We start from the raw sequence: 25,733 nt of genomic DNA on the forward strand, positions 1-25,733 counted from the left end.
CTCTGCCTAATGTAGATTGGAATATTGTTCCAGAGCATGGGAAGTCTCTGGGACAGGAATCTATCCCTCCAGCATGTCCTATTTATCATTGTGGTGAGGTTTAGATCCCTGAGCGTGTGCCTTGAGGGGATATGATTTTCTTTAGGTGGAGCATGTACATCAATTCTGGGTTGGACATGGTCTTGTATGTCAGGCAGACATCACCTTTGAGTAGGCGGTATGCAACCGAGTACAGCTGGAGTTTCTTCAGTCGAGCTGCATAGGGCATCTGCTTGAGGTCAGTGATCCTCTTGGTGAGGTACTTCTATGGTCTTTCCAGTTGTTGCAGGTGTCTTGTAAGGTCATCCCAAATGGGGCATTGTACTCTATGATGGGTCTGATGAGTGATGCACAGAGGGGACCAATGACCTCTTTCGATCTGGATGCAAACCTTTTTGTGATTATGTGGGCCACATAGAAGGATTGTCTAACCACTTTGGCAATGTGATTATCAAAGGAGAGGTTATTGTCTACTTGGGTCCCCAGATCCCTTATTACGTCTTCCATATTTAGGGGGTTACCACCTATGTGGTAGTTTGAGCGTAATTTGTTTTTTCCAAAGGGGATAACTATGCACTTTTTGGCATTTAGCTTGAGGCCATGGTTTTGACACCAGGTATCTGTCTCAGTGAGACCCTTTTAGAAGATGTCTGTGTCAGCTGGAGAGTCAGTTATAGCCCCTAGTTTGCAGTTGTTTGCGAACTTGGTCAGCCATAGTCCTCCTCTGCTTGCCTATACCTCTGAGAAGTATATGCCGAACAGGAGGGGTCCTAGTACTGAGCCCTGGGGAATGCCACTTGTAACCTGTTTAGAGTCAGACCTAGCTCCCGCAACTCTTACCATGTGGGTTCTGTCTGTGAGCCAGTTGGCATCCCATCTCGTGACATAGGGGTTTATGTTCAGGCTGGTGAGTTTGTCTATAATACCTGAGTGGGGAATGGTGTCAAAGGCCTTTGCAAGGTCTAGATAGGCTGTGTGGATCAACTTTCCCTTGTCTATAGCCTTAGTAAATGTCTCAAAGAAGTCCACCAGGTTTAGGAGGCATGATCTGCCCTTAACAAAGCCAAACTGGGTAGGGTCCAGTGTTTGGAGGTTTCCAATATCTCTATTAATGAATTCCATGATGATGCACTCCATAGCTTTGCAGGCCAAGCTAGTCAGGCTTATAGGGTGATAGTTCCCAGAGTCCGTTGTGGCTCCACCTTTGTGGAGTGGAATAACCTTTGCTGTGCACCACTCTGTGGACACATAGCCTGTGGAGAGGCTGAGTTTAAACAGTGTGTTTAGGAGAGGAGTTAGTTCATCTTTGAGCTAATTTAGGACACAGCCTGGGACACTGTCCGGTCCCATTGATGCTATATTTTTGGCTTTGGAGAGGGCTGTTTTAACCTAAGTGTCTGTGATTTCAGGGGTACTATATTCTTCTGGTATAGTTATGGGCCCTTTTGGGGGTGAGAGGGGTGAAGTTTGCACTGAACCTGTCTGCCAGGATGTTGGCTATATCGGTCGGTTCAGTGTATTTTGTTCCATTCTGCACTAACTCTGAGCAGAACTGAGAATTGCCACTTAGATTCTAGACATAGCTAAAGAATGCCTTGTGGTTATCTTTGGAGTCCATGGCAATTTCTCTTTCGAAACTAGCCTTGGATGGTGTTATGAGGGAACATAGTTTCTTACTGATACTGATCAGGGATGTCTTCCCTTCTTGGGATTTTACTCTTTTCTGTATTAGTTTCCTCCTTCTATTGTATAGCTTGTGTATGGCAGGGGTCCACCAGACTGGTTTCCTTTTCTTGGAGGAGTGAGTCTTGGTTTTGTTTGGGATAGCATGATCCATGCATTCTTGTAGGTGCCTGTAGAGTGCATTAGTATAGGATTTTGCAGCTTGGACAGCATTACCCTTTACCATGGGGGCTTTGAAACTTCCCACCTCGGCCTTAAGTAATGTGAAGTTTGCTTTTGAAATGTTTTGCATGGTAGTTTCTTTGATAAGGGGTGGTGGCAGAATGTGGATATCCAGAGTGATTAGTTTATGGTCAGATCTAAGCAGGGAGGGGATGACCTCTGGTCTGGAACACCGGTCGCCCATGTTGGTGATGACCGGGTCCAATATGTTGTCACCTCTGGTGGGGGTGTTGACCAGTTGATCCAGGGCATTTGAGTTTATAAATTCTAGGAAATGTTGGGCAAGGGAGTTTGTACTTGAGTAGTTCTCCCAGTTAATGTTTGGGTAATTGAAATCACCCAATATCAGGGTGTTTGGTAGGACCTTTATGTTTCCCAGTGTTTCCAGGAATGTGGAGTGGGGGTCCTGGGACATGGTGGGTGATCTGTAGCAAGCTTTAATTTGAAAAGCAGTTTTGCCCATTGTTAGTTGCACGTGGATGATCTCTGAAGCATCGTGCGGTGCCACTAACCTGGAGGTGTGGGTATCCTTGATGAATATGGATACTCCCCCGCCTTTTGTATTTCGGTCCAGGTTTTGTGGCTGAAATGTATGATATGAGTTGTAGCCTGGTAGTGCTGGGGTGCTCTCTGGAGCCTTAAACCAGGTTTCTGTTACTGCACATATATTGATTTTCTCCATACTGAGGAGTGCCTCGAGTGCGTGCATTTTGAGGTTTAGACTTCTGGCATTGAGTAGCATTACCCTCAGTTTTTTATTACTTGTGCTATTTACGGTGGTGGGTTTGTCTTTTGAGCATTGCCTAAAAAGGCACTATGGGGTTGGCAAGAGCCTTGGCCAGTATTCGAAAGCCTAAGGGTGACAGGTGCAAGCCATCTCTAGTGAAGCAGCGTGGCTTGTCGAGCATGTCATCCCAGGCTGACAGACACTGGATCCCCTTTGAATGACACCAGAAGTTTAGCCATTTGTTGAAATTGATAATTTTTTCTCTATACCGTGGTATCATTCTTGGTGAGGGCAGGATGCTACTCAGGGTCAGGGTCATACCAGCCTGGGCTACGTGATCAGAGAGCTCCTCCATGTCTCTTTTCATGTAGTCCAGGGAGGTACGGCTCACGTCATTCACACCAACATGGACAATGACAGAGTCATATTTGTACCTGTTCTAGAGTGACCTGAGTGCTTGTGTTATATGGTGGATCCTGGCACCTGACAGGCAGCTAACAGTAACCTTCACCTTGTTCAGCCTAGTGAGTGGGACGTCAGTGTGCCTGACTATAGAGTCACCTATTACTAGTGTGTTGGGTATGTTATTTAGCCTTAAGGGCTGTGATTGTGTGGCACACTGGTTTTGTGAAGTATGTGTTTCATGGTTTGTGTTGGGGGGTTGAGGTTGCTTGGATGTCTGCTTTGGAGGTCTCTGTTGCTTCTGCAGATTTTTATTTAGAGCCTCCGAGTATGTTTTTGTGTATTTATGTGCGTTTTTTACCGGTGCTGGTGTCATAGGTCTATGTGAGGCTGGTGGTGTGATGCAAGTAATTCCCTTCTCCTCTTGACTGCCTGGTCCTTTCTTGGGTTGAGAGAGCTTAGCCTCTAGTTTGGATGTATAACTGCATCTCTCACATGTATTAGTGTTTGATGGAAGGAGGAGAGGGTTGTCTGTGTACATGAGGCAATTGTAACATTGCCTCAAAATGCCCAGATTCACCAGTTGGACCGGAGAGTACACCTGAAACTGCCCTTTGGACATGCCTGGATAGGTACAGTGAACTGTTTTACTGATTGGCTGGTAAGGTCGAATAGAGAGCCTTGTCCTTCTCTACAGTATGGGGGGGGGGGGTCTAGTGCTAAGGTTTATTAGTGCTTGCTATGAGTTTTGAGCAAGTGCCAGTATGAGAAGTGAATGGTTTAAGTGCTTAAGTTGAAAGTTTGTGTAGCTCCAAGGGAAAAATTGAAGAGTAGACTTTGTGGAGCCGGGAATAGTTATACCCTAGCTAGCCGGCGCTGCCCGGCAGGCAAAACCACGCAAATGCGAGTTTTATAGCAGGGAAATGAAAGAGATAGAAATTAGCCTAAAATGGCCAATAAATTACTAATTTCTGGGCTGAAACCACTCCTCCAGAGACAGATAAGCTGCTCAAAGCTCCCTCTCTCACAGTGAACAGAGAAACTTCCTTCTATCCAAGCAAGGTATGGGCAAACACAGAAACTTGTAACATAGTCCTGAATTCAGCACTAACCTGAATATGTGTAGTAACAGAAACCTGGTTAGAAAAGCGGGAAACAAGTATTTTTTTTTTTGTTTTTTTTTGTTTTTTTTTCAGAAAATAAAGCAGAAACAATCAAAAACACTTTAAATGCACAGAAATGGCTATCACAGTTGAATGTGTAGCCTATAACAGTTAAACAGGTAATTTAAACACAAAAATGACTTTGTTAAAGTGCAGGCAGGAAAATAAGTACAATACATAGCTGAAACAAGCTTTTTAAATCACAGAAACTCTAGAAAATCATCATTTTAGGTGGAATTAGCTAAAGGCAGCAAGAAAATATAGAAAAATGATACTTAATCACTCCAAAGTCTCTCTTTTGTCTCTCTGCTGCTGTAGAACTCTGCAAGGCACCAGGCAGGAGCTTGCTGAGCTGTATACTTGCACAAAAACCTTGCAAATGTGGGTTTTATAGCAGGGAAATGAAAGAGATAGAAATTAGCCCAAAATGGCCAAAAAGCTACTAATTTCTGGGCTGAAACCACTCCTCCAGGGACAGATAGGCTGGTCAGACCTCCCTCTCTCACAGTGAACAGAGAAACTTCCTTCTGTCCAAGTAAGGTATGGGCAAAATGTCAGCCATATTGCCTGCAGCAGCTCTTACACTATTCCTGCACACTGTGCAGAGCTTACTGAATCCTGGGGACAGTCTTGAAGTTCACGTCTGAAATTATAACTTTTAGTGAATGCTCAATAACCAAAAATGAAGGAGAGTTTCTTCACTCCAAGTATGAGGAAAGCATAAGAACAGTAAGGTGTCTTAAAAATATTGCAAGAATGCAATTTATTTCAATGTCCTTTTTAAATTCCTGTACAGGCTATAGGTGCATTTTAGTTGAACAGAGCACAGTATATTTCTAAAAGAGAAGAATACAGTTCCTCTAGGATGATACAGTACCAAACACAATGAGCAGAATGTCCTTAGTGTATGATAGGGGTTTATGCTTTAACTGTAAAAACAATTGGCAGGTTTCTTCTCATCAGAAAATAGTGACACCGCCTATCAGGACTATAAGTAACAGGCTATACCTGAGTTATCAGTACCTCCAGACATACTCTAGCAAGCCTTACATTCAGAGATTTCCACTGACAAGAAAGCTTCTCAGTTCTAGTCAAGAAAATGAAAATTCCTCAGTTCTAAGGAAAATGCATTAACTAAAATCGTCATTCTATTTTCTATTGAATGAAATAACTGCATACCCAAATTTAGTCTATTACAGCTTCATCCTACCTTAATTTCCTCTTAACTATATCTCCACCCTGCCTTAACTTCTGTTCTGTGAGAAATTAACACTTCTGTTCCAGTAGCCACATATGGATCCCAAGCTATAGCAAATCAAGAAAACACCTAGTGAAGTATTCCCCATCTGCATTTCAGCCATGGCATATTTTACATAACCTTCATCCAATGTAGAAGCACAGGGTTTCATGAGCATTGTGTATAAATTGCAAATCCAAGAGAGTATGTTTGCATTACTATGCACAAATTTTGAGTGATGTAGGGATTTATATTTAAAATGCTGAAGAGCCAATACTTGGTGAGTAAACTTTGTATTTCAACTTCTGGCATGATCAAGCAACTAATATAAATAGGTATCCCAACTAATAATACATTTAAGAATTAAATGCCTAACTGAATCGACAAATATTCAGTTTTCAGTAGTTGCATAGCCTGTCTATTGAGGTATGATTTTATGTCTAGGGAAACAACAGGATGTTCTTTGTCCTGATGTTTCAAGAATAGAAGACTGCCCTTTCAAACTACAGATGTACCATTACGCAAAATAAATGCCTCAAAAATCAGGTATAGAAAGACTGGTAAGGAACCCAAAATCCTTAAACTTAAGAAGGCTAATTCCTTCCAAGAGTCCATCTGACAACTTGGGGAACTTAGTAGGTTCCATCAGAGGATAGGTTATTTCTATAACAGATATATATGTGGGGTAACAACCTGCTAACTTGAGAAAAGCTTATACCTACTTCATGGAATCTCTTTTGAACAATGTTTGTACTGCTCTTACTTTTTTAAAATTTTGGCTTTATAATTCCTGTCCAGTAACAAATCTTAACTAGTTATTTTCTGATATCCTTACCTTGCATTTTGATGTGTTAGTTGCTATACCTGTCTCCCGTAGGGCATCCAAAACTACTTTTCTCTTAAGCAAAGAGCTGTTCAGATCTTCATAAAAAAGAAATGTTATACAAATATGGAACAGCATCATGGCCATATGGTCTCAGACTTTTTCTGTAAATCAATGAAATTTGACTGACACCAAATAAAACAAAACTGGTATGATCCTGTATTACAAAATGACAACTATAGTAGCAAACTTTTTTTTCCTGGACTGCAAATTTAAGTGGATTTGCAATATTACATTTTAATAGCAAGAGTTGTTAAACAGCTGGCTTTCTGAGCCGCTACTGACCAGTAACTCTGGATGAGCATCCCGTTTTGAAATGCCGTTTAGCTCATACTGCCACTGAGTTTGAGCTTTGGTTACTGCATGAGCCTTCTATCACCCCATGTTATAACAAGTTCTTTATCTCTGTATTTATTACTTCTCCCTGGGCCTTTAGGATTTTGTAAGGCTTATGCCTATTTTTTTTTCTTCAGTGACTGTTGCAGTATCATGTTGTACTAGATTAATCCTGTTTAGTAAAACAGAAAGCAAGTCTTTATTTCAAGGGAAGAATTTATGCATCTCCCTCTTCTGATGGATTGAAAATGCTCAGCCTACTTCCACACCAGGTTCAGAATTCTGAAAATGAATTAATACTTTCATTTCTGAATTCTCGACTTCCAGTTTGTCCATGCTCATAATGGCTACAATACATTTCCATTCTTTCCAGGGCTTTAATGTGTTAATTTGATATATTTCCTCTGTTTTTTTTCTCCCTGACTGGTTTATCCTATAACTATTTTCTCAAGCACTTCATATGACCCTTGCCACCTAGACAGTAATTTATCAATAGCTGTATGAGCCAAGATTAATCCACCTGGCTGGATTTTCTTTTTCAATCTAAAATTTCTATCGCATCTATACTGCTGGAAAAATGGAACAAGTGTTCTCTAACAATAGATGAGCCAGCTGCCATTCTTTACTGTAGCTACAAAACATGAATGGTAGTGCTATTAAATAAGACAGTCTCTTCTTCTTTCTAAGTTCCTTTCACTATATTCCCAATTACTTTGATCCATCTTTCCATATGACAATCTGAATGGATTAAAGCCAATAGAGGACTAGCGGATTTCTCTGATGGCAAAGATAAAATAAATTTTCTTAACACTGATTTGAAAGTTGCATTAAAATGTTCAACAAGCTTAGCCATTTGAAGTTGGTATATGAATGCAAGCAGATGTTTAAATACACATTTTATTCATGACCTTTCACATAAGTGGTATTCCTTGGTCAGTTTTCATCTGTTTTGTTGTTCTTACTGTAGACAACATCAGTACTAGGGCATTAGCAAAAGCTTCAGGACTTAACCTCTGCATTGAAATAGCTTCTAAAAAATGTGTGACATAGTTACAGATATACATTGGTACCCTTTTGCTGTTATAACAAGGGGTACAACTATGTCTATGGCTATGTGATACAAGGATATTTCAGTAATGGGCACTGTGACTAGGGAACTCATAAAGCCATGATTTTGGGATGGTCTCTGACAGTCAGAGCAGGCACGACAATAGTTCTCAATTGCTTAGAAAGCACTTTGATGATAACAACTGGCTAACACACTCTCCCCCCTTTTTTCCTATACAATGAGCTACCTTTATTATGGGTCTGCTTAAATGGATGCAGTGCCAATAGCTGTCTTACTATGCTGTTTCCCTCTTTTTGTCTACCCAATAAAAGATCACATGGAAAAGCTCAAAATATAGATATTGTATAGTAGAAGGTTGGATCATAAACAGCTCTAACAGCCACCTGAATATTCTTTCTAGTTTGCCTTTGCGTAAGATATTTTGACTGCCCTCTGCTAAAATTAATCCGGCTACTGATTAAATTTAGTATCCCTCCTTTAGGTCTGTCATCATAGGAGATAGACGGACTGGGTTGTTCATCCTCCTCCAAGCTTTCTGACTGTATTGAGGGTGAACTTGATCATTCAACTACAAACACAAGCATAGTACCGCCCTCTTCTATTTGATCAAGGTCTTCTTCCAACCTTGATTCAGACTTTTCTAATTTCTCCAAATCTTTTGGGTTTCTAATACCATGATGGGAATGGACCCCATTCCTAAGTCAAAGTATGATTAAAATTTTTGAAATTAGTATTGTTTCAATCTTTGATGTCAGCCAAAAGTGCTCTTTGCAGCACCTGCAGTGTGCAAAGTAATGACTCCTTCTGCAATTTGTACATGGTTACATGGATTGGTAACACATCTAAATATGATTGTAAATTCTTTTTTATAATATCCATTGCTTCTACTTCTATTGGAACTGTTTGAGTATCTTTCTTCCACATTGCTCTTGTTTCTGCCTGCAGATCCTGGTATTTTATGACTTTGTGTCTCTTTGTGAACAAGACACTATAGCCACTGGGTGTGGCAATTTCAATGATCAATGCTACTTCTGTCTTCTTTCTTGGACCACTATATCCGGTTTTCTAGCATCTATCTTTTGAACTGTTGGTAATGGATGATCCCACGTGATATAAACTTTATCATTTTCTATGATGCTTTGTGGCTCATGTTTCCAGTGTTTTTCAGCCACTTCAGTACCATAATTTTTGCACAATCCACAGTGCAACAGTCTTGCCACATTATTATGCCTTTCAGTATACAGTCCTTCTGCCATTAGTGTGTCGTAACCAGCAACAAGGTGTGTGGCTGTTTCCAATTTGGTTTTAGAAAACCTACATTTGTTTGTTTCTCCCACATGTTCAATGGACTTTGTAAACTCGCGTGTACATAGCCCACTATCTTGGGCTGCCAGTATTAACCTTTCATTTCTTGGTTTGAATTCGACTCCCCTTAACCATTCCTGCGTTTATTGTTGATTAACATGAGGCTCTTCCAGAATTTTTCTATATTTGCAACTATATTTATTATGCTTTTTCCAGATTTCTTGCCTTCTCATCTGGTCTCTCACCTTATATTCTTTCTTTTGTTTTTTGGCACATTCAGTTGCAACCTGTTTTTTTATCTACTTCTGGTTTGATTTCCATTCCTGCTTGACATCAATATGCTTCTGCTAAATTAAGCAGAGAAGTCATCTTAGATTTATTTTCCTCATGTTTCAAAACTTTCACTACATTTGGATGTTGTGTGGTCAGTAGATATGTGTGGAGTCCTAGGATTGCAGATCTATACATTTAATCAATTTCAAGGAGGCCCATCTCTCCTTCAGAACGGGGAATATATAATCTTGGTATACACTGATTTTTATAAATCATTTAGTGAGCATGAGGCATCCTTCTTGTTTTAATATGTAATCTATCCAACACTTTTTGGGGCCAGTCAGTCACTCCAAAAGTGTATTAGGACAGGAATAGCAAACTGATTTATAGCTTGGATCTTGTTCCTAGATGTCAATGCTGTTCTCAGGATTAAATTAAGCCTTCTAAAGTATTCCTTACTGAGTTTTATTTGCATTTGTTCATGTTTTATTGCTAATCCTTCATCAGTTCCCAAGTATTTATACACTCCCTCTTGCTCAGGTTCTTTTATAATACATTCTTGTCCCAGACTGATGTTTTCCTGGTGCTGCAGTTTTCCTGCTTTAAATGTTGCTTTTGCACATTTATCAAGACCAAATGACATTCTAATATCATCTGAAAAAGTTTTGACAACCTGCAGCTGTGCTTTAAGTTCCTCATCTGATGAGCTAAACAGTTTTAAATTATCAACAAAGAGAAGATGAGAAGCCGTTAGACTTTGTTGTTTTCTAGGAGCCAAATTGTAGCCATGTACTACACTTTTAAGTAAACAGCTTAATGGATTAATGGCAAGGCAGAATAGCAATGGTGATAAAGAGTCACCCTGGAATATCCCCCTTTTAATTTTTATCCCTGGGATAATAATCTGTCCTTTATCATGGCTTAATTTCAAAGTGGTCTGCCATTGTTTCATGGTTACTGTAATGTAATCAATCAGTGTAGGGTATAGCTTATACATTTTAAGAACTCTTTTATCCATGAATGTGGGATACTATCAAATGCTTTTTTGTAGTCAATCCATGCCATACAGATTCTTCCCCTTTTTACAGTTCTCCACTATAATTTTATTTAACAACAAATGATCCTTTGTTCCATATGACTTTCTTTTATTGCCCTTTTGTTCTACTGCCATAATTGAGTTTTCTTCTAAATGACTACAAACTCTGTTGGTTGGCATCAATTCCCATGTATAGTTTATACATCATTGGAAGGCAAGTTATTGGTCTATAATTTTTAGGATAGCTTGCAGGTTCACTCTTACGTAAGAGCACGGTTTTGCCTGTTGTTGGCCAGTGTGGTGTTTGTTCAGGGTGTGCATATAAATAGTTCTTACTCATGGCTAAATCCTCATGCAAAGATGTTAATACTTTTAACCAAAAGTTAGGTACTGCATATGGGCCTGGGGTTTTCCAGTTAGAGGCTTTTCTTAACATTGTTTCAGTTTCTCTGGCTGTTATTTCATCCTATTTCATATCCTGTACCTTTAAACTTCTTATTATTTCTTTTACTTCTTCTGTCCATTTAGCATCTTTGTTATGTTCCACGTGATCTTCATAGATACTTCTCCAGAATGTATCTACTTCCTCTTTTTTTGGCAGTCTTTCATTTCCTTTCACCTTATTTCCCAATTCTCTATAAAACTTGTTGGGTCATCAATAAACTGCTTATTTTGTACTTTTCCCTTATATTTATCTGTGTATCTTCTAAGTTTTTCCACTTGTGCTGAAATTTTTAGTTTCTTATTTGCGATAGTGCATGATAGAGCCTGGTCTGTTCTAATACTGCACATTGCTTTTATCATGTCTATCTTTCTTAGTATTTTTGTTCATCTGTTCCCTCTTCTATATTCTTCTAACAGTGAGACTTCTTGTTTTAACTGCTTTATAGTTTTCTCTATCTGATACTTCCATGATGGTATTCAATTTCTCCCTTTCCTTTCCCTCACTACCCTGCATATGCACCGGAAGCTGTTGAAGACTGGGGGGGGGGGTGAGAGGGGCACTTAGTGATCTAAAAAGGGCAATTTTTATATAACTATTTACTACCACAACATAGATTCACTTGGAGGACATTTTAAACCTAGCCAATTCCCTTTTGTTGATTGAATTAATATTTTCTGATTGGTCTTACCTATCCCATGGCTGATAATGGAATATTAGCCTTAATGAGAATAACTCTGATCATACCATAGATAATTTGAGAGGATCCATATAAGAGATGCAGCCTTTATGAACTGCTTCTATCCATTAGTGGCATGAGGGGCAATCCTGGAGTACATTTTCTATTACCCATCCTTAGATCCAAGTTGCATTTGAATATGGACAGATGAGCTTTGTTTTATTTTTACTGATAGTCTGTTCTGGAACAGTGGTAGCCTCTATGATATATATCCATCTCTCCACAACATTCTGTTTAGATAGCTGGACTGAGTATTTCTTATGCCATTTGACTTGCTAATGGTTCACTAAGTCCATCTGTATTAGGTCGGAGGATGCCTTGTATGTCAGATAGGTTACCTGGAAGCACTCTGTAGGATACTGAGTATAGTAATAAATCTTTGAAGTGATCCATGCAAGACCTGTTGTTTAGGACTTGTATCCTTTTAGTAAGGTATCTCTGAAGGTATTCCAATTGTTGCATGGGGCTGGACAGATACATGCCAAAGTGGGCATTATACAAAATAATTGACCTAATGATAGCTTTGTAAAGGGATACAACAACATCCCTAGATTTAGTTACAGTCAAATTGTTTATAAGCTGTGCAATACAGAAAGGCTTTCTTATGACTCTGGGCACATGTTGGTCAAAAGTTAGGTCACTGTACACATAAGTTCCCAAATGCCAATCAATTGGGTCAGTTCTCAAAGGGCATTGTCATGATTTTGACATCAGTTATTATTTGGGACAAACCTTCCTGCATGATGGTTAAGTAATTTGAGGATTCAATAACTGTTCTTACTTGCAGTCATCTCAAACTTAGCCGGCCAAAGCCCTTTGGTATTTTCTTTTGCTTTTGAGATGTATATGCCAAACAGAAAAAGTCTCAGCACCGAACCCTGTGGGACTCCATTGGTGACTGGTCGCTTCCCTGTTTTGATCTCCTGCATCCTGTGAGCAAGTTGGCAATCCAGCTAGTTATGCAAATGTTTGCTCCTACATTATTTATCTTTTGTACTACATCTGAGTAGGGGATTGTGTCAAAAGGCTTGGCCAGGTCAAGGTAATGTGGTGTGAACCTTCATCCATTGCTTTGGCAACAAGATTAAAGTTTAAAATTTGCCCATGATTTTGAGCCGTTCACACTTTCCTCTAGGCTGTATTCAAACACAGTTTTAGGGCCATGCATACATGTATACATTCTTTGATTCACCTTCCTGATTGTATTAAATTATATTCCTTATATAATACAGCACCAGTTGTTAGAATGTGTTTTAAATTTGCAGTTTTGAACGGTCTTCTAGTAAGCAATGAAACAAAATGTATGAACCAATAATGACAAAAATACCCATTTCAGAAAATTTCAACTATAAAAGACCACTCAAACGTCTGTCATTACAATCCACCAATATCAGTAAATATGCAAAATGTCTGCAGAAGTAAAGGGATCTCTAACTATGAGGAGGTTGCTGCTAGGAAATAACTTTATATTTCTTTGTTTCAACTGAAAATAAAGTCGCTGTTTCCCGTGAAGAGCAAATTGCCTCTTAATTAAAAAAATGATAAGCTAGTAATATTGCAATAGGGAATGGATGGCAAAGTGATAACAGGTGCATAGTTACTAGATAACTCTTGCAAAGGAGGACATTCACAGGACAGCAGCATCCATTTCCTTTAAAGTACAACATAGCTCTCAGCTCCTTGTAATTTTTTTTAAATTTATTTAACATTTATTTACCAGGAAAGTCTGACTTGGAACAAAGCAAATTTTCAGCAGAGGCCCAGGGAGAAATGCTCCAGATACAAGCCTTTGCAACAATGGAGAAAACTAGAGCACCCACAGGAAACCCACACAAACACAGGGAAGACATATAGACTCCTCACAGAAGGCACCCCAGGAAAGAATCAAACCAGATAACTTATTTCTGTGAGTCAGCAACACTATCACTGCACCATCCACTTGAAACAACTAAATTGCTTAATTTCACAGCAGAAGAAATCTGTAAAAAGCCAAAATTTATTTGGGAGGGGCAAAGGCCCAAAACCATGGACACATTTTAAATATTGCTTGTATAATCTTAGAAGGTTTGCTAAAATAGCTTTTTTGTTACCATGCATTTCCAAAAAAAGATAGGAAGGCTGGAATTTAAATTGCTACCATTATTTATTGAATTCTGTTCTCACTGATTTGCCAAAAAAACACAAATTTTAAGAGGAACAGACCAAAAGTATGATCCAAATATTCTGTGAAACTGTAGACAATTGAGAGCTATGGACTCAACTCCCTGAATCACAAGTGGTGGTGTGGGTAGAGAATGCAAGCTGTTATACATAAGGTACAGGGTTTGAGCATCCGTAATTATAACCAGCAGGTATAAGTAATTACACACACATTTCTCCTGCCATCATAACATAGAAACAGAGCACTTACCCAGCCATAGAATAGAAACAAAGCACTTATTCAGCCATAGAATAGAAACAGAGCAACACACACTTCTCCTGCCATCATAAAATAGAAACGGAGCAACACACACTTCTCCTGCCATCATAAAACAGAAATGGAGCACATATCCAGCCATAAAATAGAAACAGAGCACTTATCCTGACTGCCATAAAATACAAATGGAGCACTTCTTACCCTGACTCTGGCAGTAGGGTTTAACGTGCGCTAGTAGCAATGATGTGATCGGGAGCATTTTCCATGCATTTTTCACATTAGCATGTGATGCACACAGGAGTCCTCCTTAAAGGAAAATGTTACAAGTTTTCAGCTGTAAAAGTGTGTGGGGGGTTGCTCCCTCCTCCTTGCTCTATGGTTCTACCCTGTGATCTTGCGGTAGAACTTTATCAGTTATTAATTTAGCAGCACAATTGTATATCCCATTTCTTCTGTTATATCACAATGATCTCTATGGACAGTCCTAATTACTGCATTCATTTGTTTTATCAGATTTCTTACTTTTTGGGTTTTATTGACCTTCTGCAGTCTATTTCTCTCATTGATCTTAATATATCTATCCATGTCCATTAAATCAAGCAACTCTTCTCTTAGCTCATTTTCTTCCAAACTGAGGGTACATCTCTTGTTTTCCGTTTCCTGCGGGCATTCTATACAAAGTTCTATAACATCTTCCTGTAGCACATTCTCTTCAGTTTCATCCTATGTCATCTGTTGCTCTGTCATATGGGAACTCACTGGCCTATCACTCATCAACATTGACTGCATCAGAGTTTCCACAGTTTCCTGTTCCTTTCCTTCCTGTCTAGCTTCAAGTGAACATTTATACTGGTTTTCTGTGGAAGGCTCCAAAATATCTTGATAAGGCACCTGACCAATTGCTTCCTGTTCCACTGGTTTCCCCTTAATTTGGATATCTATTGCTCTATCCTGTTGCGGTGCTTTCTGCATTCTGAATCCTTCTCTTTGCAGCTGCTCCATAACCTCACTTTCTATTTCTTTGACTTCTCCATTACTAATCTCCTTTTCTACTTTTCCTCTTTGTCTTATTTTTTGTATTGTAAACTTTTCCATGTCTGGATTTCTTTGCCTGTATTTCTCTTCAAATATTTTTGGTGCTGCTCTTTTTGTATTGGTTAGTTTTGCTTCCTCCTTTGCATAAATATTACACCATATTAAATCTCTTTTTCTTTCCCATGTCCATATTTTTTCTTCACATGTCTCCTGATCTTCTTGCTTTTTCTTATTCTGGGGACTCACTCCATCATGCTGTGATGTAGTCTGTGTTAGACCTTCTACTTCAAATCCTTCACTTCGCAGGCACTCCATAATTTCAACTTCTATTTCTTTAACTTCTGCTTTACTAACCTTCTTTTCCATATTACATCTTTGTGATATTAATTTTTGATTCAGTGATGAGTATACTCCGATATGTCAAATAGCTTTCATCCTATCACACAGATGTATATTCCAACTGCATCTATTCCAGTGGCTTCAAGTTGGGGTTCAACACGCTCCTTTATCACAATCCTGAAAAGTGATGAAAGAGTTTACCTGAGATCACATCATGGGCTAAATCAAGGACAGGCCCTACAAAACATTTATTTACCCTAAGGGTGGTGTGTAATTCCATTTCTCCCACATAGTACTTCTTTTTGCCTAATGTACATGCAGTACTTTTACTCATTTGGTGAAGTCCTTTGTGTTTTCATCTTTAGATTCTTCACTCTCTACTGTTAACACACAGCGTGATCTGATGCTGTGCATGCAGGTATTCCTTTTACCCTTGCTTTATACTTAACAATTTGTTAGCTGCATGATATACAAACACATTCTTTTCTACCTGAAAATATGGTGATTCCATTAAAGAAAATATCAGTGTTTGTATCATTGGATAAATGTAAATATCAAGCAAAATGTCTAAGTTGATTGCAGTTGAAACATTTCACTTGGTTCATTTAATGTTCTTTTTTTTCTGCTGTTCTTTAAAGTCTCTGGGAGATGTTCCATCATCACCTCTTCCTCCAATATTTGCCTTACTATACTTCCTGTAGAAACAAAATTCAATAGCCTTCTATCCAGAATTAAGTGCCAATTCACCGGCTACTATGTGTATTTCCAGTATTTCAAAAAGGGGATATAAAGTGGTGGGTTGCCTTGTGACACATCCACTACCTTAAGCCTTTACCAAACTTAGGGGACTAAGTATATCATCTGTTTATTGTACCCCAAGTGTTTTCTTTTTATTTTTCCTTTCCAGCTACCCCTACACATACATGCTCATACACATATTATAGAAACACTGAGGTTGGCTGATACATTAACAAACCTGACATATAATTTGTTTGTACTGTGATTTTTTTATCATGTTTTTGATAATGATTACTTTGTGGCTGTTGCCATGTCAAAAGTTTTATGGGATGCCCTTTAGACTTAAGAATGATTGTGTGGCTGATTTGTGTTATGTTTCTGTTTTGTAATGGCAGCATCATTAAAAAAGGCTTTGTTAACTCACATGTTTTAACATTATAAATGCTTACACTGTGAACTACCTATATTTTAACTTAGACATCCCAACACTCACTCTTCCTGCTACTTTTGTTATTTTAACTTGTTGTTGTGTCTTTCGGCTTTTCCCGGTTAGGGGTCGCCACAGCGGAACTCCGGTCCACTAATCATTGGTAGTTGATTTTTACGTGTCGAGTTACCAGCCCTGACACACAGCCTTCAACGAAGGTATGCCCATTCATGCATATCTCCACGCAGAAGACGCGCTAGCTGAGAATCGAACCAGACAGCGTCTTACTGTGAGGCAACAACGTTACCACAGCACCACCATCGCGGGGCTACTTTTGTTATTTTAACTACTTTTCATTTTTTCTTAACCATCTGAGTGCAGACTGTATCTTATTTATCCTTATATGCTCTGAAAGTTTTATTTTCACATTCTGCACACATCATAGTGCCTTGTCTCATTGCCTGCAGTTATTTACTCCATGGTGGCTTCGCACAGTGTTGATTATTTATCCCACCTCTACAAAGGTTATTTCTGCTCATAGACAGAACTAATCTATACCCATTTCATGTAACCTTTTCAAATATATGATCACACAGGTAACAGATTGCCTACTTGCATTTGGAACAATGTGTTCTGTGACTAACTCACCTGGGACCTCTAAGATCTCTTTCTAGTTGCAATCTGAATCAGTTTCCTGCCCTTACCTTTCCACACTTGAGGCCTCAAAAGGTCTTTACTGTTTTATTTTCTGAGTTTACAATACCACCACAAGAACCATTTTTATTCATTTGGATAAAAACATGTTTGTTCATAGGATTAAGACTTCAGTTATTCCTTTACGTTGCTGTGATGTTACACCATCATATTTTTCACCTGATCAGTGCATTGATTTTCAGATATAAATATTTATTTTAAGTTAGCACAGCAGTGCAGTGACTAGAATGCTTTTTCACTTAGTGCTTCAGTTTCTTCACACATCTCACAGAAATGCTAGTTTCTATGTGTTGTCCCTGTTAAGTACTCAGATGGTCTATGTGACACTAAATTGGATTTAGCAGGCTACTGAACAATGAATGACTATTTAAAACATATAAACAGGCAAATTGCTGTCTTCTTCTGTTCTGTCCTCACAGCATCTTCTGCACCACTTCCTTTTCTACTTAAATGGCTGCACATCATCTAATCACCTAACTGTAACTTTCATCTCTCTTTGCTTTTCCTCTGGCCAGCGCATTCTGAAAGCCCTATCATAAATACAGTTCCACAGATATTTCATGCTTTACAACAATCGGTACAATATTATTCTCTTCATAATTCATATTCTACTTTCAATTTCTTTTGTGTACTACACAAAATAAGTGTAGTTCACTGAACATGAGGCAACCATTTAGTTTAATAACTACACTAACAGGTATAAAAAAAACACAAATAATGTAGAAGAAGCATTTTATTCCCCCTGCAAACTATCCAGGGAGTAAAAAGAATAGGAAAAAAAACATTCTTAAAAGAGCATAAATAACAACAAAAATATGATTTTCAAACTGATAATACAAGTAAACAATTTAAATCACAATTAATTGAGCTGCATACAGAATTTAGCCCACAGAGAATAGTTGTACAATATATTTTGAAGCACCATACATTTTATTTTAACAACGCAAACATCAACAATATAGCATATATTGCCACCACATTTTCACAAGCCTATATTCAAAAAAAAACAGAGAGAGAGAGAAAGTAAAAGAAAAAGGGCAATGATCCCATTTCACCGTAGAGACAATACTGATCGAATAAGTAAATAACCACAGTCTAAAACCAATGCCTGATTCCTATATCTAAACAATGTTGTTGTGTAGTTGCCTTTTATACAGAGCACTAAACAAGATATAGTTCAGATATATTAAGCTCATGTAGAAATTAGCTTTCATAAAGTTACCAGGGAATAGTAACATAGAATAGAAAAATAGACCAATCCTCTTGTATTTCTTGTGTTAGCTTATGATTTTTAGTGTGCCTACAATTTAGCCTCATATGTGAAGACTTGAGAAATGAAATCCTTTGGGCATATATAGCTACTGCTAAAGTTGCTAATAGTCTAACCCATATTCTTTGTGGTCCTGTTATGGAGACATTTTGGTTGTCCAAATCTAGTAACCAAAAGCCGGGATCATGAAGACCTGGTGAACAGGCTCTCAGGGCTCAAGATGCTGCATTCTGAATAGCCTCCCATGTAAACTTACTTAAGTTACAGTGCCATACAGTATGTAAATAATCTGTCTCTGGGAAGTATCACCTCCAACAGCAATGTTGCCTCTGCCTAATACAAATTTTCAGAGGAGAATGTCACCATTGATGTACTAACTTATAATGTGGGCCTTGCTAAAATTTCACCAAGTCATCAATATAAAGTCCCATTGTGGTTTGGGACTTGGTCTATTTAACATTTTTCCCATTTCAGTTTGAGGTGCTTTTCTATTCTCGTAGTATGGGATGACAATTGAGTGTAAATAGAAGCCAGCAATCCTTTTTGATATTGCCTTATTCTAAATACAGATTCCAGCTGCAGTGGATTTTTTGCTCAGAAATATTTACAGGGGGTAATAATTCATATTTAGCATATAATGATCTAAGCAGCAAATATGGCCAAAATATGATTTCCCCAGAGTAGAATTAGTCTTTACACTCCTGGTGCAGCAACGACACTGCTATCACTGGATTTATTAAATTTTGCTAATAGTGAATTCCTTTGTCAATCTATGCCCTTGAATGTAGAGATTTCTTATTAAATTGAAAAAGAGGGCTGTTTCAGATATGTATCCAGGTATAACCAAATGATCTTTGCTTCCAGCCTGATAACATAGCCCAGTCCTGCACATCTCTCCTTCCTGGGTCCCATCCCTCATTTCTGCAATCATCTCACAAGTAACAGAAGCTCTGTTATTATGTGCATTGTTATCAGAGCCTAAACTTGGGTGGAGGGCATTCAATTATGGAGAGACTGGGTAATCATAACTGCTTTAGTATACCATGAAATATCTAGGAGCCCCCCCCCCCCACACACACACACACACCAATCACAACAGAACTGGTTAACAATCTCCTAGTAATTCTAAGGAGTTTCAACTTCCACAATAAGTTCATAATAATTTTATGAATTTTACCAGGAAACAGGTTTGTATCCAAACAAGGGATATGTTGAGAAAATAATATGTATCTTGGCAGACAAAAGATACTTTAATTTTGGAAAGAAATGGGAGCAATAACTTTTTCTAATTTCTGCTTAACTGTACAAATAAAAGGCCTTAAGTTTAATTTTGGTAAGTCCCATACAGTTTTTCACAGAATGATACATATATAAGACTGTCTCTATACTACTTTAATCTGTAAAAGATCCAAGTAACTTTTTTTATTGTTCCAGTGACTCAAAAGGGAACACATTAGATTTCTCTATGTTGATTGCCAGGTCAGACATGAGTTACATTCAGCGAATTTTGAAATAAATGCAGTAGGTCGTGTACGGGATTTTTAATTCGTATGACCCCATTATCTGCAAATGATGACGAGGAGTACCCGGTACTGCTAGACATGTTGATGGTGATCTGATGTTTCCAGATATAGGCTGCCAAAATGTCAGTTGTAAGCACTAATAAAAATAGCAGAAGAGGCAGCCCTGACAGGCGCCCCTCTGTAGTGAAAAGTTCAGAGAAGCAAGACCATATGTTACTGCTTGTGCCATATGGGTTCATGTATAGCAGTTTGCATTCGTCCAAAAAAGGACTATAAATGACTTATATCTGGATAGTCTGCAATATAAACACTCATTCCACTGAGCTGAAAGCCTTCTAAAAGATGCCTCAACTGACCCTTTTAAGTTCTTACTAAACTGCATGCTATTCAGCCAGAGCTTGACTAGAGCTGGTCCCCGTTCCCTATTTTTAATAAATCCTTGTTGAGAGACAAGTAAACGTAAATATGGAGCTGACCCTCTCTAGTCAAGGTGCTAAGACTTTTATTGCTCAATACCCTAAAGGTGAAAGGAGATGCTGTCCTTGTTTAAGAAGAAAAATTTTAGATGTCAATAGCAATGACAGGGGTGGGGGTACATCCTATCTGGTTAGCCAAATGAAACAGATTCAATGACTTCTGGCTTACCATCCTTGAGAGGGCAACATAAAACTCACCTGGAATATCATTTATGCCTGGGGCTTTACCTTTAGGAATAGCAGAAATAGTATTGTCAACTTCCTCAAAGATTATCTGCTCATTAAGACATTTGAAATCTTCTGCTGTGCTCCACGGAAATACCCAGATTTGCTCTGAGCTACTGCACAATGGTACCTCCTATACCAAGCCAACAAATATTGCCAATATACTGGCTGACAGATTCAGTGCCAACTTTACCCCTCTCTACACACCAAAGGACCAATCACAATACCAGTAGATTGCCAGGAACCCAGTATTACTGCTGCACAGATTAAAACAGCACTGTCCAAGGCCAAGAATACAGCTTCTATGGGACCTGACAATATTCCTGGCTGTGTTCTACATGAAGTACAGAGTGAACTGGCACCACACCTGTGTGCCGTGGTCAATCACAGTCTCTCCTCAGGCTCTGTCCCTACCGAATGGTGCACTGCAGCAGTCATCTCTCTCCACAAAGGAGGAGCAACTACAGACCCTGGGAACTATTGCCCATTAGCCTGATGAGTCTGATATGCAAAGCTATGGAACGCATCATCATGGACTTAGTAAAAAAGGATATAGGGAATCTCCAAACTCTGGGTCCCACACAGTTTGGTTTTGTGAAGGGTAGATCATGTCTGCTCAACCTGGTTGACCTCTTTGAGTCAGTCACCAGAGCTGTAGATGAAGGCAAGGTGGTTCATACAGTCTACCTTGATCAGGCCAAGGCCTTTGATACCATTCTCCACTCAGGAATCATAGAAAAACCTCACTAAGCTAGGCATCAACCCCCTATATCACTAGGTGGGTTACAAACTGGCTCACAGATAGAACCCACAGTGTGAAAGTAGCTGATTCTAAACCAGACTGCTGACCAGTCACGAGTGGAGTCCCACAGGGTGTGGTCCTGGGTCCTCTACTCTTTGGTATCTACTTCTCTGAGGTCCAAGCCAACATGAAGGGACTCTGGCTGACAAAGTTTGTGGACGATTGTAATCTGGGAGCTATTATTAACTCCCCAAATAACACTGACATCCTGCAGAAAGGCCTCACTGAGACCAACGACTGGTGTCAGAACCATGGCCTTAATTTCAATGTCAAAAATTGTGTTGTCATCCCCTTTGGGAAAAACTCAGTTTCCATAAATTACCCCATAAATTACCACATCGATGGTAGTCCACTGAACACAGAAGGTGTTATAAGAGATCTGGGAACACAGGTTGACAGCAACCTCTCTTTTGAGAATCCACTGTGGTCAGAAAGTCTTTCTATGTGGCACATCTCATTACTAAGGGTTTTGCATACAGGAAGAAAGAGGTCATTGTCTTCCTCTACTCTTCCTCATTAGGCCAATCATGGAGTACATTGCCCCATTTGGCATGTACCTCACTAGACACCTGCAACAACTTGAGAGGCCACAAAATTACCTCACAAAGATCATCCTAATCCTTAAACACTTGTCCTATATGGACAGACTAAAAAAACTCCAACTGTTCTCTGTCTCATATCACCTACTTAGAGGTGATCTCTGCTTGACTTACCAAGCCATGTCTGACTCAGCTATGTTAGAAATGCTACATCTAAAGAAATCCCAATCCCTCAGCACCACACACTCCAGAGACCTCAACCTCATTACCACAATCAACAGAACATGCTGTAGAGCAAGGTTCATAACCCAGAGACTGCCCATGCTATGGAATAGACTTCCCATACATGTCAAGCAGAGCACCTCACTGGCCCTCTTCAAGAGAAATCTTGATGAGTGGATAGGAAATAGAAAATTCACCCTGGGGATCACTCCAGTGGCTTTACTCGACAGAGACACTGGGAACTAATGTCGGGTAGCACAATGCCAGGGTAATCCTATGGGCTAAGCTTGTAAAGGCTCCAGGGCCAGTAGCCTAGTACACACCTATGAACCTATGAACCTGAGACTTGAAGTAGATTTTTACTGTATGGTGCTCATGTTCTGGGTATGAGAAAGTTCCTTTCATGCATTGGTCATCCACTGATTGATATCATAAATATTATTTTGTATAACATCATTTGTATTTCTTTGTGCTGCAATATATGGTACTCTTTATTTCATCCTACACACGAAAAAGTTTTTCTACCCATACAAAATAATTTGCCATGTGAAATTATTCCATCCTTCTCACTTTTCCATTTGAGCAGCTAGCTGCAGGGCCCTGCATTCTTTTTTTAGCATTGTAAGATATAATCTACTATCGACATTCAGGCACACCCCCTGTTTATATCTCTCCTCCAGATATTAAATCTATAGTTTTCATCTGGTTATGTTTATCAGCCCTTCCCCTTCAGGAGAAGTATATAGCTATTGCTTTAATTTTTTTTTATCATCCACTCCCATTCAGCCTTCCCCAGGTTGTCATAGCTATCATCTTGAGAAACAAGTTAAGTTTGCAGTCCCACAAAGATAGCCTTGTATCCATTCTCAACCTTCAAAATGGTTGGGTCAAGATTCCATGAATGACGTGGGGTACCTGCCAATAACTTTAGTCAATCCACTGAACCCCATTATAGACAAAAATGGACCTGGATATGTATGTATATGTCAAAACACTACCTATGGCACTTCTGCTGAAATAAAGATTTAGTCAATTCTGCTCACATTACCCCATATCAGAGCGGGTCTGTATCATAACATCAAAGTCTAAAAACATTGATGTTATAATATTGAACCCATTCAATCGAAACACCAGAAAACCGAATAGTCAGAATAGCAATTTTTTTTCCCAGGGAAAAAATTTGCTGTTCTGACAAACATACAAACAACCCAAGCACACCAAAATAAATAATCCACACACATACACTTCATGAAACCCTACACTAAAGCAGACATACACCACTAGCTACCCACTTACCTTAACCCAACCCTAACCCTAAGGTCCCTAACAATCACACACTCACCTTACCCGCTCCCTAACCCTAACTCACCTACCCCACCTTAACCCTCACGTCCACAAAATCGCACATTTACCTGACCCGCGCCCTAACCCTAGCTCACTTAACCCGCCCCTAACCCTAACGTCTGTCACTACCGCACACTCACCTCACCCGCGCCCTAACCCTAAAGTCCCTAACTACCGCACACTTACCTAAACCAAGTCCGCTTACAAACTTACCATAACCATCGCACCACACTTACCTGAACCCAATCCGTAACCTCCATTCACTCACTTTCTTAAACCCGGTCCGTAACCATCGCACCACATTGCTGTAAATAGCGAAGCCACAGACCACCGAAATCTTACCCTAGGTAAAATTTTGATGTTCCGAGGCTTCGCTATTCTCACCTTTTACACTAAAGGGTTCAATATTATAACATTTTACATTAAGAAGGTTCATGGTCTGCACTTTTGTGGGAGGAAAGGCTGGACTCTGCCCTTCTGAGCTGAGAATTTCTGGTTAAAGGCTTATAGTGCCTGCATATTTGAACTGTTTCTTACTGAAATTGGTGTGCCTTGTTTGCTGTAGCATAGACTAGATCCAGGTCCAGTGCTTCCTGGAATTTATCAACTCAAATGCCCTGGATCAGCTGGTAAACTCCCCTACCAGAGGTGAAAACATATTGGAGCTGGTCATCACCAACATGGGCGACAGGTGTTCCACACCAGAGGTCAACCCATCACTGGTTAGATCAGACCTTAAACTAATCACCTTGGATGTCCACACCACACCACCACCTACAACCAAGGAAACCACAGTGAAAAACTTTTCTATAGCAAACTTCACCTTACTTAAGACAGAGGTGATAAGTTTCACAGCCCCCATGCTAAAGGATAACAGTGTCCAAGATGCAGGAACCTTTACAAATGCACTCTATGAGCACCTACAAGGATGCATGGATCGTGCCATCCCTAGCAAAACCAAGAATCACTCCCCTAAGACAAGGAAACCAGTCTGGTGGACCCCTGCTATAAACAAGCTATACAATAGAAGGAGGAAACTAGTTCAGAAAAAATCAAATCCCAAGAAGGAAAGACATCCCTGATCAGTTTCAGTAAGAAACTAAGGTCCTTCATAAAATCTTCCAAGGCTAACTTCGAAAGAAAAATAGCCAAGGATTTGAAAGATAACAACAAAGCCTTCTTTAGCTATGTCAAGAATCTAAGTGGCAACTCGCAGATATGCTCTGAGCTAGTGCAAAATAGCACAAAATATACTGAACCCATTGATATTGCCAACATCCTGGCAGATAGATTCAGTGCAAACTTCACCCCCCTCTCACCCCCAAAATGGCCCACAACAATACTTGAAAAGTGTAGTGTCCTGGAAATCACAGATGCACAGGTAAAAACAGCCCTTTCAAAAGCCAAAAACACAGCGTCAATGGGGCCAGATGGTGTCCCAGGCTGCGTCTTGCATGAACTACAGAACAAACTAACCACCCACCTAAACACACTGTTCAACCTCAGCCTCTCCACAGGCTATGTGCCCATAGAATGGCACACAGCGATGGTTATTCCGCTCCATAAAGGAGGGGCCACAACTGACCCTGGTAACTATTGCCCCATAAGCCTGACTAGCCTGGTCTGCAAAGCTATTGAGGGTATCATCATGGAACTCATTAACGAAGACATTGGGAACCTCCAAACACTTGACCCAACCCAGTTCGGCTTTGTTAAGGGCAGATCATGCCTACTAAACCTGGTTGACTTCTTCGAGACAGTCACCAAGGCCATAGATGAGGGAAAGGTAGTTCACACATCCTACTTTGACCTCGCCAAGTCTTTTGACACCATTCCCCACTCGGGAATGATAGAAAAACTCACCAGCCTGAACATAAACCCCTACGTCACGAGATGGGTTGCCAACTGGCTTACAGACAGAACTCACACGGTAAGAATAGCAGGTTCCAGGTCCGACTGTAAACCAGTCACAAGTGGTGTCCCACAAGGCTCAGTCCTGGGACCCCTACTGTTCTGCATATACTTCTCAGAAGTACAGGCAAACACAGGAGGACTATGGCTAACCAAGTTCGCTGATGACTGTAAACTGGGAGCCATAATTGACTCT

The sequence above is a fragment of the Protopterus annectens genome, chromosome 10.part0, assembly GCF_019279795.1.
Source record: "Protopterus annectens isolate FY-2018-M chromosome 10.part0, PAN1.0, whole genome shotgun sequence".
In the NCBI taxonomy this organism is placed as follows: Eukaryota; Metazoa; Chordata; order Ceratodontiformes; family Protopteridae; genus Protopterus; species Protopterus annectens.